Consider the following 15,109-nt stretch of genomic DNA (forward strand, 5'->3'; position numbering starts at 1 on the left):
TTATTTGACCCAGAATTGTAAAAGAGCAGCTTGATCGGATACAGGCCTCGGGACATGATAGACTTTCAAAAAGATTAAAAACATAGTTCAGACTGGATCTTTAATAATATTGTCAACTAAAAAATATACTCAGAACCAAAGTAATGGTTAAATACGAGGGATTGCTAATGTTTATTAATGTTATAAGGCCAACGGGGAGTTGCATTGATGTAACTGAGAGGAATATTTGTTGATAATTAACAAGAAAGACTTTAAGACACTGGGCCAAATTCTGCTCTCAATTTCAAATGTACATCCCCATTGGCTTAAGAGAGCACTGATGGAGATCAAGCAATGATGGAGAGTATTGACTTCAGTGGAGTTGCCTAAGTTTAACTAAGAGTAGAATTTCATCCAGTGTTACCTGTGAATCCACTCTGGTGGTGGTGGCAACTGTAGGAAGGCTGATGTCATGGAGGACATCTTTCAGCAAGAAGAAATTGTGCTGTTTCTCTGGGGACATTGAGCCTGATTCCCTGGTCCACCCTAGCACTGCTCAGTGCAGAATGCAAAGCAGGGGAAGAAGCAGCATGGTAAAGCTGGCTTTATATCCTCTTTGCACTTCCCTTGTTCTGGGAACAGCTAGGTGCCACCTTGACCCCAAGGGACAGTTCTGGCAATTGGAAACAGGCAGAATGTAGACACATTCTCTTTATGCCCCCTGCGCTGGGGGTTGCCACAGAGCTATTACACTGACTCTGTACCTCCTGGGGATTTCTCTTTCTGCAGGCAGTATTCACATCATCTGACTTTTTGACCCCATAGCACATGCATACATACCCAGGTCAAAGGGGCTGTAAAGCACCAGTGAATCAAGCCATTATCTTTTGCTTTGCTTATGGCGGTGCACAAACTTGATTGTACTGTTACCTCATTGGAAGGACAGAGAGAGTTCAGGAGTGAGAAGAACTCCCCGTTTTTTTGGGAGGGAAAATAAAGAATGTGATCTCTAGCGAAGTGTCCTTTTGTGCCTGAAGTCTTGAGGTCTTTAGTTAATGATTTGTCACCAAGAAGGTGACTTGGCCAACATAAATAAGGTAAGTTATGATTCAAGACTTCTCCTGTATTGTCAGGGGATGTTAGTAATAAACCAGCCCTTGATACGTTTAAACTCTGTCGATGAACTATTGAAAAATAATGAAGACTCTTTTCTGTCAATAATCAAAACGTTCCTAATAGATATTCTCTTTTAAATCCCAACAGTGAGATTGTCCCAGCTGGGAGGGGATTCTCCATAAACAGATCATTCCTGCCATTGGATGCCTTTGCAGCATAGTTCCTCATGCTCCTGGACCCTGTAGGGGCCTCTCCATGAATTCGTGGCAGGGGGACTAAGTGGAGAGTAGGCAAGGCATGACAGGAATAGGCAGGGGATATGCATTTCATCTCTCCACTTATGCCCAGAGATTCTCCCTGGGGCTGTATTATCTCTTTCATGATACCTCCATTCTGGGTCACTCTCGGAGAAGTCACGACCAAGGTGAATCCCTGGTGATGTGGTTCCAATGGAGCTGTAATGACGAAGAGCCAGGAAGAGAATGCAGGAGATGGGAGCAATTGAGGAGGGCCTCAGAACAGGGCCTCTGAGTGGATGATGGCTTTCCCTGGATCTGTCAGATTGGGGGTGGAGCCTACCATATTTTCCTCATGGTGGGAAGGCAAATACTGCCTCTCCCTTCCCCCAAAGGCATCAAGTTGGGGAGGGGGAGCTAAGAGAATATTCTTAGCCCCCCCTGAGAGTTCTTCCCTTTGAGACCCCTCCTGCAGATTTTTTAATAGGGGTGAACAATAAGAGTCTAGATCTCTAGGATACACCTTTCAGGTTGTTTGTGCTGAGTGAACTCCTTTCAAAAGAGAGAAAAGTATTTTTCTAAATACGTGAATTTTAATATGGTATTTGTGGGCGTACGTATTATTCAAGAAAGGGAAATATTATATTTTCCAGCAATAAAAACAACTCAGTGGCAAGTTTAACATTTTTAACTTTGTCCAGGTCAGGAAAAGTCTGACACCTGGGAACTTTTTTTAAGATTTTGATCTAGATCAGTCTGACTGGAAACTCTTTGGAGCTGAGTCTGTTTTCAGTATGCATGTAGTACCCCTATCAGAGCTGATTGGGACTTCTGAGTTCTACTGCCATACAAATCACAGTGGAAGAGTTTTCAGAGGCTGGGGACCTGGGCACTTAAATCTTCTTTTTGTCTTTGAAAATCTCCTCCAATAATAACAGGATTGTCATTTTAAATCTTGGAAGACATGGCTTGAGATGACAAATCTTATCTCAGTTAAATCCTATGGAGTCCACTTGAAAGAATACTCATTGTGACACTGGCAAACCAGGTGCCAGCTCTTGCCAAGGCTTTAGGTCTCAGCTGAGCCTTCACAAATTCATTGCCGGAAACCAGGCTGTTTCACCTCTGTGTTAGTAATGTTAAGATGAGCATTGAACTTATAACAGTATGTTTAGTGTTTAGACTTTATGAAATGCTTGTCAGTTTCTGCATGCATTAATCTCACTTACAATGTTTTTTTATCACATGCTATAAGGTAAAATTTTATCACATGCTATAAGGTAATATTTAAGTTTCAGCTTTATAACTGTAAAAAATGTTTGCTCTGAAACTGTGAACACAGTTAGGCGGGATTGTCTTTTAACCATCAAGAAGGCCTATCAAAACTAAATGGGCCATTGTGGGACATAACAATACAAAAACTTTGCTAATTGCCCTTTCACACCCATGAAGAAAGTGCAAAAGGGCTCTTCTTATCTGCTTGAAATTTGGGAGAAGGAAATAAAAACAGCTGATCAGGAAAATTTTCCGCTGTCTTTTGCTGTTTGGACTTTCACAGGGCTGGAGCTACAAAACAGAAGCAGAGATCCCTGGGGTCAATCTGGGTTAGCCTTAAAAGACATTCAGAAGACAAAAACAAGACATACAGACATTCTGACTGTAACTCATTTGTGTATATATGTTTGCCTGCTTTAACCTTGTAATAACACTCTCATTTCATTTTTCATTTTATTAGTTAATAAATCTTGAGTTAGTTTATTACAGGATTGACTATAAGCATTTTCTTTGGTGAGAGATCTAAGGTACAATTTGACATGGAGTAAGTGACTGCTCTCTTGGGACTGGAAGCAACCTGAATATTTTGTTATCTTTAGTGTAGAGCAACCATCTATCACTAAGTCCAGCTTGCCTGGTGGCAGGATAGACTGGAATACCCAAGGGGACTGTCTGTGACTCCACGGTAAACTGTTATAGTGCTTTAGGAGTTCACACTTGTTACTGGGTTAGTGAAATCTAATTATAGAATATACAACCAGTTTGGGATCTCTGCTCGGCTTCTTGACAGTCTGCCCTGAGGTTGGCACTCATGGTCATGAACCACTCCAGAAAGTGGGACACTCATAAGTGAAATAGATCTTTTAAGAGAATCCACAGCCCATTCCATAAATAGAAATTTAAGTAGAAATTAAATGCAGACTTTAGGTTAATACCTGATTTTTAAAAAAATGAACTTGTGACTAGTAGGTACAGATATCCAGTGCAAGTACTGTAGGCAGTAGGAAACTGATCTGTTAAAGGAAATTAATCAATTGCTGTAATACATTTTTGTATGAAATCAATACATTCTGTTTAAAGATTAAGCAGATAGATAATTGTTTACACTATTGGCTCCAGTTTTTCTGATATTACACACTTTTTAACTTCATTGCTTGATTATGCACATGCAGAATTTCGGTTCTATTCTTCTCATGTGCGGTGGGGTTATGTTTGCTATTTTCTGTAACACTTTAATTACCTTTAATAAAACAATAAAGCATTTTCCAATGAATACGTATTTAAGGACTAAATCTGGAAAGAGCATAAACTTGCATCTCACTCTGAAGCCTTTAGTCAAGGCCTTGTTCAGAACTTCCTTTGACTTCAACAGGAGTTTTTCTGGGAAGAGCTGCAAGATGGGGCTTTGTCAGCATGTCAAGGCTACATTTCTGGCAGTTACATGGCAGATCAGAAGCTGAAAGCCTCATTTTTCATTAGCAGAGTCCTGTTCAGACAGTACACTTCCTGGAATTAAAGTGTAAAACATGCAAATGTTACAGTGTATGCAAGCAGCAGTTATAAGGAGCAAAAGAAGTATTACTCTGGTGAACACTAATGATAATGTGGTGTAAGCAGCATAGATGACATGATGTGAGATCTCATTCTCACTGAATTCTAGCTATCAGTTGTACATACAGAAGATTTCACTTTACCATCCCTTTTGTTAAATATATCCTATCATTTGGAAACCATAATTTGTGATCACAGAAGGGGATACCAACAGCTACTGATAGACAAAAAATATAAAGCAGCTGTGAAATGCGCATTGCTTGGTGATGAACTGTTAGCTGTGAAGTTAAGAGATGTAAAAGGAGTCTCTGTGTATTATTCTGAACATTATACAATAAAACAGTGGCAGTTCCAGGCCTGCTTTATTATGCATAGTGTATGGTATCTCTGAAGCTATAGCATCCAGCCAATTACTGGGGAATTTAGATTTGTAGACTGCCATGAGCTTCAGTTTTTGTCTGAAAAAAAAGACATGAAAGTCTATGCAAAATAAATTAATGGACTGGCATTTTTACAAGTCCAGCCTCATTTCAAGCTTCCATCTTTATTTGGTGAACGCCCCTTGCTTTAGGCCTCTCTCTCACATCTTAAAGTCTTCTGGTATCATATATTTTGTTATTGGCCAGTCATGGTCATTCCATGTGTTGCAGTCTAAATTAATCCAATGAAAAGATGAACAGGGCATAATTTCTTGTAATGTTTGACTATTCATGGAAGGTTTTAATACTTCAGAATGAAGATATTTTCTTGCCTAAACTTATAAAATGCTAAAAGGTGTAAATTCAGTTTTAGTGCCATAAGCCATTCAAGGTCTTGGGTCTTATTTATCCTAACAATCTCACAATCAGGGGTCTCACAATCGCAAAACTGTCCCTCCCTCTGGGCCCCACCACAGCATCTGAAATTGTTAGGCTCACTTCATCTGAGGAATTCCCCAGGGTGGCATTTGCGGGGCTGGGTCAGAGTTTTCTGAATTGAGAGTCTATTCCTGTGACTGTGGAATTCGCTCCTGTTGCTCACTGAGCCAAAACCTTATCACTTGCAACAAGACCCATCTCTTTGATGAAGTTGGCAACTAACAAAGCTTCCAAATCAACCTGGCAATTTCCTTCTGGGTGGCCTCCACCTAGGAATATCTCCTCCTTACATTAGTAATGCAGTGATAGTGGAGGAAGGGGAAGTGAAAAGTGTGGCCCACTTTATGTGAGTCTGGAACATAATGTACAGTTATGTACTATAGTGATGGGTGCCTTAAAACAAGCATGTCGGTGTAGGCTGCCCTGTGACAGATGGGAAGGGAAGTAAAAGGAAAACAGGGCTGTAAACACTCATTTTTGGGGGATATTATTTTTTAAAGTTTCCTCAATCATATGCAAAGCTTGAAACAATTCCTTTATGCAAATACCTGTCAAATGTTAAGTACCAAAACATTCCTTTTAATCAAGTGTAACATACTGTACCATAATATTTGTCTTGGCTGTGCATTGTGTCAGAGGAGTTCATATCACTATGAATCATTTATTATGCTTTGTTGAAAGGTTATAGTGGGCGGCTCATAACTAGTGTCATGTTTTTGCTAACTATTCAGAAATGTTCTTGTTTGGACGATTTAGGCACAAAAAGGGATGGTCCCTAAGCTAAAATGGAGATTTGATTCCTATCCTTGATACTTGTCCAATCCTTGTCCCCACTGTTAGAAATGTTTGCATGTGTTGAAATTTTCTGTATGTTAAAACTCAATATAAAAATGGATTGATTGGTGTAATAACAGTGTAATAATGTGGCAGTACTGGTAAGAGACTTGTTTTTATTTCCTGGTTCCAATCATATGACAGTTCAAAGTTATTAACAGTCATACCTTCCCACATGAAAGGGGTCACTTGCTAGTGATACCAGTGGCTGCTATCTATTGTACAACTTTCTTTAAAAAAAAATCAAATGGAACAAAACAAAGAAACCAAAACCACTCTCCACAACCCAGTACAAGCAATTAATAAAATACTAGGGCTGTCGAGCGATTAAAAAAATTAATCGCGATTAATCACGCTGTTAAACAATAATAGAATACCATTTATTTAAATATTTTTGGATGTTTTCTACATTTTCAAATATATTAATTTCAATTACAACACAGAATACAAAGTGCACGGTGCTCATTTTATATTTATTTTTATTACAAATATTTGCACTGTAAAAAACAAAAGAAATAGTATATTTCAATTTACCTAATACAAGTACTCTAGTGCAATCTCTTTATAATGAAAGTTAAACTTACAAATGTAGAATTATGTACAAAAATAACTGCATTCAAAAATAAAACAATGTAAAACTTTAGAACCTACAAGTCCACTCAGTCTTACTTCTTGTTCAGCCAATCGCTCAGACAAACAAGTATGGTTACAATTTGCAGGAGATAATGCTGCCCACATCTTGTTTACAATATCACCTGAAAGTGAGAACAGGCATTCACATGATACTGTTGTAGCCGACATCACAAGATATTTACATGCCAGATGCGCTAAAGATTCATATATCCCTTCATGCTTCAGCCATCATTCCAGAAGACATGTGTCCAGGCTGATGATGAGTTCTGCTTGATAACAATCCAAAGCAGTGCAGACCGATGCATGTTAATTTTCATTATCTGAGTCAGATGCCACCAGCAGAAGGCTGATTTTATTTTTTGGTGATTCGGGTTCTGTCTGCATCGGAGTGTTGCTCTTTTAAGACACCTTAAAGAATTCTCCACACCTCGTCCCGCTCAGATTTTAGAAGGTACTTCAGATTCTTAAACTTTGGGTTGAATGCTGTATCTTTCCTTAGATATCTCACATTGGCACCTTCTTTGGGTGTTGTCAAATCTGTTGTGAAAGTGTTCTTAAAATGAACAAGATGTCCTGGGTCATCATCCGAGACTGCTATAACATGAAATATATGGCAGAATGTGGGTAAAACAGAACATGAGACAATACAATTCTCCCCAAGGAGTTCAGTCACAAATTTAATTAACGCATTTTTTTTAAATGAGCATCATCAGCATGGAAGCATGTCCTCTGGAATGGTGGCCGAAGCATGAAGGGGCATATAAATGTTTAGCATATCTGATATGTAAATATCTTGCAATGCTGGCTACAAAAGTGCCATGCGAATGCCTGTTCTGATTTTCAGGCGACATTGTAAATAAGAAGCAGTCGGCATTATCTCCCATAAATGTAAACAAACTTGTTTGTCTTAGCAATTGGCTGAACAAGAAGTAGGTCTGAGTGGACTTATAGGCTCTAAAATTGTATATTGTTTGTTTTTGAGTGCAGTTATGTAACAAAAAAAATCTACATTTGTAAGTTACACTTTCACGATAAAGAGATTGCACTACAGTACTTGTATGAGGTGAACTGAAAAATACTATTTCTTTTGTTTATCATTTACAATGCAAATATTTGTAATAAAAAATATAAAGCGAGCACTGTACATTTTGTATTGTGTGCTGTAATAGAAATCAATATATTTGAAAATGTAGAAAAACATCCAAAATATTTAATAAATTTCAATTGGTATTCTATTGTTTAACAGTGCGATTAATCACGATTAATTTTTTTAATCGCAGTAAATTTTTTTGAGTTAATCACATGAGTTAATTGCAATTAATCGACAGCCCTATAAAGTACACAAATAAAACCTCTAGAATGAAGGTTAGGGTAGATTAACTGATCCAACTCACCACCTCCCCAGTAGATGCGACAATTGGTAGACATCTATTAATAACCACTATCATTGAAACTCAGTGACTTTCTGATAACAGCCACCTCTTGTTCTCAAAACACTTCCTACTGAAATAGTCTGTTTCCCCCTGGAGCCTGTGTTTTTCATTGTAGTGATTGTGTGGGCTTTTACTGTTTCTGGCAGTACAGCCAGCAGCATTCTAGATTTCGTGAAGACATACAGAGCCAGTGGCATTGGTCCTGGTGAGATATCTCCTGTGAGACAGTTTATTGTTATAAGTGATATTGCAATGATTCTATCTATCTAAGGTACTTACATGGGCCTCTGATGGGGTGAGCTCCCCACACTAACCCTGCAAGAGATGAGTTGGGCCAGGTGGGCCCAATCAGCTAATTAGGTTGCAAACAGGGGAGCTTTAGGATGCAGGCAGCTAATTAGAAAGCAGGCTCAGCTGTGCAGGAACAGGTGCGGACTGTATAAAGCCACAGACAGGGACCCTTGCTCAGAAAGGGCAGTCACACCTTGGGAAGAGAGAGGAGTGTTTAGAGTTGGTATTCCCAGGGAAGGGGGGGAACCAGGAAGAAGTCCTGGGATGGGGGTAGTGAGGGCTGAGTGGGTAGAGCCCAGAACTGCTGAGCGTCCCTAGATAGGAATCCAGTGTAAAGGGTGGGCCTGTGTTCCCCTACCAGTTATTGAGGATATGACATAGAATTGAGGCAGTGAATGGGAAGACTGCCTAGGACTGCTGATAGCCTGTACGCTGGAATGAGGAATGCCCAGTGACCTAGCTGGTGGCCTAAGTCATGAAGGACATTGATGAGGGTCTTGGAGTGAGAGGTGCTGCAGACCAGCATTGGAACAATGGCATACAAACGGCAGAAGGGAGTGTCTACCTCAAGATGTAATCCTCAGTGTGACCAGGAGGAAGCACCAGACCAGCGGTGAACCCTGTAAGAGGCCCCCTTTACCATAATATCTGAGCACCTCATAATGTTTTAATGCATTTAGCCTCACCACACCTTTGTGAGATAGGGAAGTGCTATTATCCCCATTTTACAGAAAGGAATCTGTGCCACAGATCCCTAAGTGACTTGCACAAGGTCGCACCGGGTGTCTGCAGAAAACCAGGGAATTGAACCCAGGTCTCCAAGGTCGTGTCCTAACCACTACATCATACTGCCTTTATCTAGATGATATTAGATGTGTGCTGCATGGAGTTCCTGGCAGGTTATGGTCTTTGGTAAATAAGGGCGAGAAAGCTGGGACTCAAGCTGTGCTTATGTCTGTAGTTGTAGCTGTGTTCTCTAATAAACATCTTCTGTTTAAGAAAGACTGTGATTCCCTTTATTATAACAGTTATGAAATATGGGCTTGAAGCACTGCAATTACTTCCCCCCTAGTTCTCTGGTGCGGTTATCTTCCAGACTGAGAAATAAAGGTGGTTGTCTTAGCTCCATTTTTACAAAGATTTTGCTTCTGACACCATGTGATGCTCAAGAGTACTGGTAAGAGATGAGTTGTGCTCAGCACAGAAGTCCCAAGAGGTGACGGGGACTAAAGTAGTTTCACATCACTTTTGTAGCTCCCTGATTTTGGGGCAGACCAGAGGCTGATCCAGCCCAGATGTAAGTTAGAGCCAGTTCAAAACTGCTAATGCTTATGCCCAGCTACCCCCAGCCATAAGAGGCCATTCAGGCACCTGGGAATAGCTGAACTGTAAATACACTACGCTGTGCCATCTGGGGATTCCCCACATAGAGATGGAATTCCCAGTTGGCCAGATTCTCCAACTTTATGGCCCCTTTATGCTACTAAAGGGACACAAAGTGGCTGCACTGGAACAGAGAATCAGGCCCTCAAATGCAGGTGATTCAGTAACTGAGCAATGCAAAATGTAGGTCTCACCTGCTTATTTTGGGAGAGTTAACATGTGACCAGTAGCTCAGCAGCGGTTGTTAGTGGCAGCCAGTCCTCCTGTTCACAACTCCTGGCTGCCACCTTCTCTGGTTTGTGGGGAAAGCAGGGAAATGGCCTAATGGCTTCAGTTCCCTTCCCTTGATCTGTGCAGAGCATGAGAGAGACTGGCAGGCTTCTGCAATGAGACAACTGAAGAATAATATACCCAGAGCACTGAGAAGACACTTGTCAGAGCTGTCTTCCTCACATCCTATATCCAAAGCCACTAGTGACTACAGAGCATTTCTGCTTCTATAAACAGAATATAAAAAAGAGTGAAACAACTTTTGAATGTGGCTAAATTAAGAAACTAACAGCAGTACCAATTTGGAGATCATTTAATGATGCATTAAGGGGCAGATTAGTAGGTGGTATGCTAAATGAAGCAACCCAAAATGGTTATTTACTGAAATTGATTTGACCCTAAATTGTACACTGGTAATTGCTGTGTCAATGAAAACAGTACTAAATATGCCAGGCAGCTACAACAGTAGCAAGTGGTCTGTACAGTAAATAAACTGGGGTCAAGCATAAATAACACAAAGAACACTCAAAGACTGTGCTTTTGTTGAAGGGAACAGTCTCACAATGAACATTATTGCTAGTTCAAGAACAAGCTCTGTACAAACCCTAACAAATTGGGGTTGTACGCAGCAAATGTTCAGGTCAGTGCAAAAAGCAAAATCACCACCTCAGGAGGGCAATACCAGAGGATTTCTGATTGTCCTCTACAAGCTGATGAATGTGGAGTTCACTGAGAATGTTATAGCATCTCTACAGATGTTTCATGTTGAAAACAGTCAGCAAAGGGGTTTTGGCATTTATTTATAAGTGAAGGCAATAAAACTTAAAATAATCTTGATATAGGATCTTGCTATAGAGGCAATTACACAACAGAACTATTGAGACTATTTAGAGGTAAAGATGCAGTAAACCATAGTTTTCAGAGTAGCAGCCATGTTAGTCTGCATTCGCAAAAGAAAAGGAGTACTTGTGGCACCTTAGAGACTAACAAATTTATTTGAGCATAAGCTTTCGTGAGCTACAGCTCACTTCATCGGATGCATTCAGTGGAAAAAAATGAATGCATCCGATGAAGTGAGCTGTAGCTCACGAAAGCTTATGCTCAAATAAATTTGTTAGTCTCTAAGGTGCCACAAGTACTCCTTTTCTTTTGTAAACCATAATGTTTCTGAAAAGACATACATGAGAAATCTTCATTCTCCTGGACATTATTATAATGAAGGTAACATCTAACTGTAAACAGCATAGGCCAAACTTCTATGTTGTGAAGTCAGGGAGTCATGTGATACTTGATAGAGAATGGCAGAGAGATTCAGATTTTTAAAATTATGGGCTCTGGTCAAAACCAAAAAAATAGCTGAACTGTTGGAAAAGGCAGCTGATGTGTTTCAGGATGGTACTGGAACCTTAAAATATATGAAAGCAAAAACTCTGCTGCAAGAGTAAAGAACAAAATTGTCAGACATACATATGAACATAATTTGTTGGGGAATAGTCAACATGGTTTTTGTAAAGGGAAATCATGCTTCACCAATCTACTAGAATACTTTGAGGGGATCAACAAGCATGTGGACAAGGGGGATCCAGTGGATATAGTGTACTTAGATTTTCAGAAAGCCTTTGACAAGGTCCTTCACCAAAGGCTCTAAAGCAAAGTAAGCTGTCATGGGATAAGAGGGAAGGTCCTCTCATGGATTGGTAACTGGGTAAAAGATAGGAAACAAAGGGTAGGAATAAATGGTCAGTTTTCAGAATGGAGAGAGGTAAATAGTGGTGTCCCCCAGGGGTCTGTACTAGGACCTGTCCTATTCAACATATTCATAAATGATCTGGAAAAAGGGGTAAACAGTGAGGTGGCAAAATTCGCAGATGGTACAGAACTACACAAGATAGTTAAGTCCCAGGCAGACTGCAAAGAGCCACAAAAGGATCTCTCAAAACTGGGTGCCTGAGCAACAAAATGGCAGATGAAATTCAGTGTTGATAAATGCAAAGTAATGCACATTGGAAAACATAATCCCAACTATACATATAAACTGATGGGGTCTAAATTAGCTGTTACCACTCAAGAAGGAGAGCTTGGAGTCATTGTGAATAGTTCTCTGAACACATCCATTCAATGTGCAGCAGCAGTCAAAAAAGCAAACAGAATGTTGGGCATCATTAAGAAAGGGATAGATAATAAGACAGAAAATATCATATTGCCTCTATATAAATCCATGGTACACCCACATCTTGAATACTTCATGCAGAGGTGGTCGCTCCATCTAAAAAAAAAAGATATATTGGAATTGGAAAAGGTTCAGAAAAGGGCAACAAAAATTATTAGGGGTACGGAATGGCTTCCATGTGAGGAGAGATTAATAGGATTGAGACTTTTCAGCTTGGAAAAGGGACGACTACGGGGGGGATATGATTGAGGTCTATAAAATCATGACTGGTAAGGAGAAAGTGAATGAGGAAGTGTTATTTACTCCTTCTCATAACACAAGAACTGGGGTCACCAAATGAAATGAATAGGCAGCAGGTTTAAAACAAAAGGAAGTGTTTCTTCACACATGTAGTCAACCTGTGGAACTCTGCCAGATGACGTTGTAAAGGCCAAGACTATAACAGGCATAAAAAAAGAACTAGATAAATTCATGGAGGATAGGTCCATCAATGGCTATTAGCCAGAATGGGCAGGGATGGTGTCCCTAGCCTCTGTTTGCCAGAGGCTGGGAATGGGCGATAGGGGATGGATCACTTGATGATTTCCTGGTCTGTTCATTCCCTCTGGGGCACCTGGCATTGGCCACTGTTGGAAGACAGGATACAGGGCTAGATGGGCCTTTGGTCTGACCCAGTATGGCCGTTCTTATGTTTTTACACATAAGCTTTTAAACATAAGTTCCAGAGGAGATTCTCCACTACTGACACCTCCTGAAAAGACCAAGAGTACAATACAGCCACAGACAATGACTTGTGATAGTCAGTGAGTCTCATGTCCCTGTTTCCATAAATGAATCCTACAGTACAGAGCAGGAAGACATTGCTGATACAGCTACACCAGAAAGTGCAAATGCTTTTCCTGATGTTGTTCTGATGCCTATGAGACGTATCCAGTGAGAAGCCTTCATTTGTAATATGTTATATATTTAGAGATAATAGTTTTAATAATAATGGATTTGTAATTTTTTATATATCCTTTTACATTAAAGGAGGAGTATATGGTCTATTGAAATAGGGTAGTATCCCTCTAAATAGTTTGCAGGCTCTTACCTGGTGCTCACCTTGTTCTGTTTTTAGAAGTTGACAGGAGCCAGGCAGAGCAGTAATATATATGTAGATAGGCTTTGCATGTTTGTGTATATTTAGTAAACATAAAAAGAAAAGGAGTACTTGTGGCACCTTAGAGACTAATACATTTGTTAGTCTCTAAGGTGCCACAAGTACTCCTGTTCTTTTTCTGGATACAGACTAACAGGGCTGCTACTCTCAAACCTGTCATTAGTAAACAGTTACTTGAGACCCAACTGAGCCCATGTGTTTTCTTCATATTGCTTTTGTGAAAAGACCAATAGACACAACAGTACTTAGGTATGGGAATAATTTTAAGCAACGAGACTGCTCATGTGTGTAAAGGTAACATATGTAAGTGTATTCAGGACCAGGCCCATAGTTATTCTGTTAAGGGCACTTGATGGCCTTTTGGGGGTGGGAGGTGGGGCCAAAGGAGACCACATATTGGTCAGTCAAACAGGCTTGTCTCATCCCAATATACATCTTTGTCATACATCCTAAAAAGGTAGAACCAATCTACGATGAGCCCTTTGATGTGCCAACCACTAGCTGTTGTCAGGGCCATCCCTAGACATACGCCGAATACACAGCTGCGTAGGGCACCATGAAATTTGGGGCACCAAATTGCCCCCGATTTCATGGTGCCCTAGGCCGCTGTCTGCTGCATATGCGGCAGCAGCTCCGGCGGCCAGCCCTAACCCCGGCCAGCCACGCCGCGGGCTGTGCCCACTGCAAGGGGCAGGGCCGCCCCCCGGGGTGTGTGGGGCCTGGGCCAACTCCCTCCACCCCGCCGCTTAGTCTTCCCCCGCGCTCCGCCCCCGGCCCGCCCCCATTCCTCCTCTTCCCCGCGCCCGGCCTCTTCCCCCCGCGATGGACGCAGCCTGGGGGACTAGCAGGGAGGCTGCGCCGGCAGCAGGGGCCGGGCTGGACCCCGCACTCACCAGCAGCGGCGGGAAATGGAGCAACCCGACCCCAGCCTGCTCCGCTCCGCCGGCCGCGTCACTCCGCTTCCGGCTGCTGGGGAGTGCGGGGGTCGCTCCTGCCCCCCGCCCACCCAAGCAACACGGCTGGGGCCGGGGCGGGGGAAGCGGAGCGGGCTGGGGCCGGGTCGCTCCACTTCCCGCCACCGGGGAGTGCAGGGGGGCGGTCCTTTCCCCAACCCACCCGAGTGACACGGCTGGGGCGCTTCCTGCTGCCGGACCCAAGCCCCCCGTTAATCCCCAGGCTACTCTGGGCCTGTGGCACCCCCCCAAAACGGCCCTCCGCAGTTCCTGCCTCCCCAGCCCCGCAGGCCTTGAGCTCAGCCCAGACCCTCCGCGGTGCCCAGGTGCTCAGTCTGACTAGGGCACCATAATTGCTAGGGAGGGCCCTGGTTGTTGTACTCTATGCTGGGATCACTGGGTGAAATCTGTTGCCGGTGTCATAGAGATCAGACTCAAAAGTGTTTTGTTCTGGCCTTAACATCTACTGATCTGATCTTGCTCCCATTTAAATCAAGGAAAATGTTGCCATTGACTTGAATGGGAGCAAGAGTGGGCCCTTTATGTCTACAAATTTTGCTGTGTCCATATTGTGAGAGTGTCAGAATGGTGGTGTATCATGCCTGAGAATACAATATCATGGTGTTGTTTAGCAGCATTGCAATACTACTATATGTCTTGCAAGTCAGATACAGAGCAAAAAGTGGACAGGCTGTGTTATTATCCTATCTTGGACTTGTTTCATGATGCCTTGACCTTGGCCTCAATTAATGTGGAATTATCTTAAATTAAATGTGTATATATTTGGTTCATTGCAGCCTCCTTCTGCAAGTTCATACCCTGAGAGGCCCTCATTGACATGACTGAACAGGCCAGAACCCTATCCACTGGAGTCAGAATGAAGCATGTCTAATATTAGGCCTATCATCCACACAACTACATTTTAAATCTTCATTCAATAGCATGATTTCTCAGTGGATTTCCTATCTA

At 41.8% G+C, this 15,109-nt stretch overlaps 1 long non-coding RNA gene across 1 annotated transcript; it reads right to left on the reverse strand.

Annotated features, from left to right (window-relative positions):
• Window positions 1–2,239: 2,239 nt before the first annotated feature.
• LOC144259562 (uncharacterized) lies at window positions 2,240–14,199 on the reverse strand. The gene is made up of 3 exons (XR_013344859.1): window positions 14,081–14,199; window positions 12,063–12,124; window positions 2,240–4,112 (listed from the first exon to the last, which is right to left on the reverse strand). It is a non-coding gene; the product is annotated as an uncharacterized LOC144259562 (long non-coding RNA).
• Window positions 14,200–15,109: the final 910 nt, after the last annotated feature.

This window comes from Eretmochelys imbricata, chromosome 1, assembly GCF_965152235.1.
Source record: "Eretmochelys imbricata isolate rEreImb1 chromosome 1, rEreImb1.hap1, whole genome shotgun sequence".
Classification (NCBI taxonomy): Eukaryota; Metazoa; Chordata; order Testudines; family Cheloniidae; genus Eretmochelys; species Eretmochelys imbricata.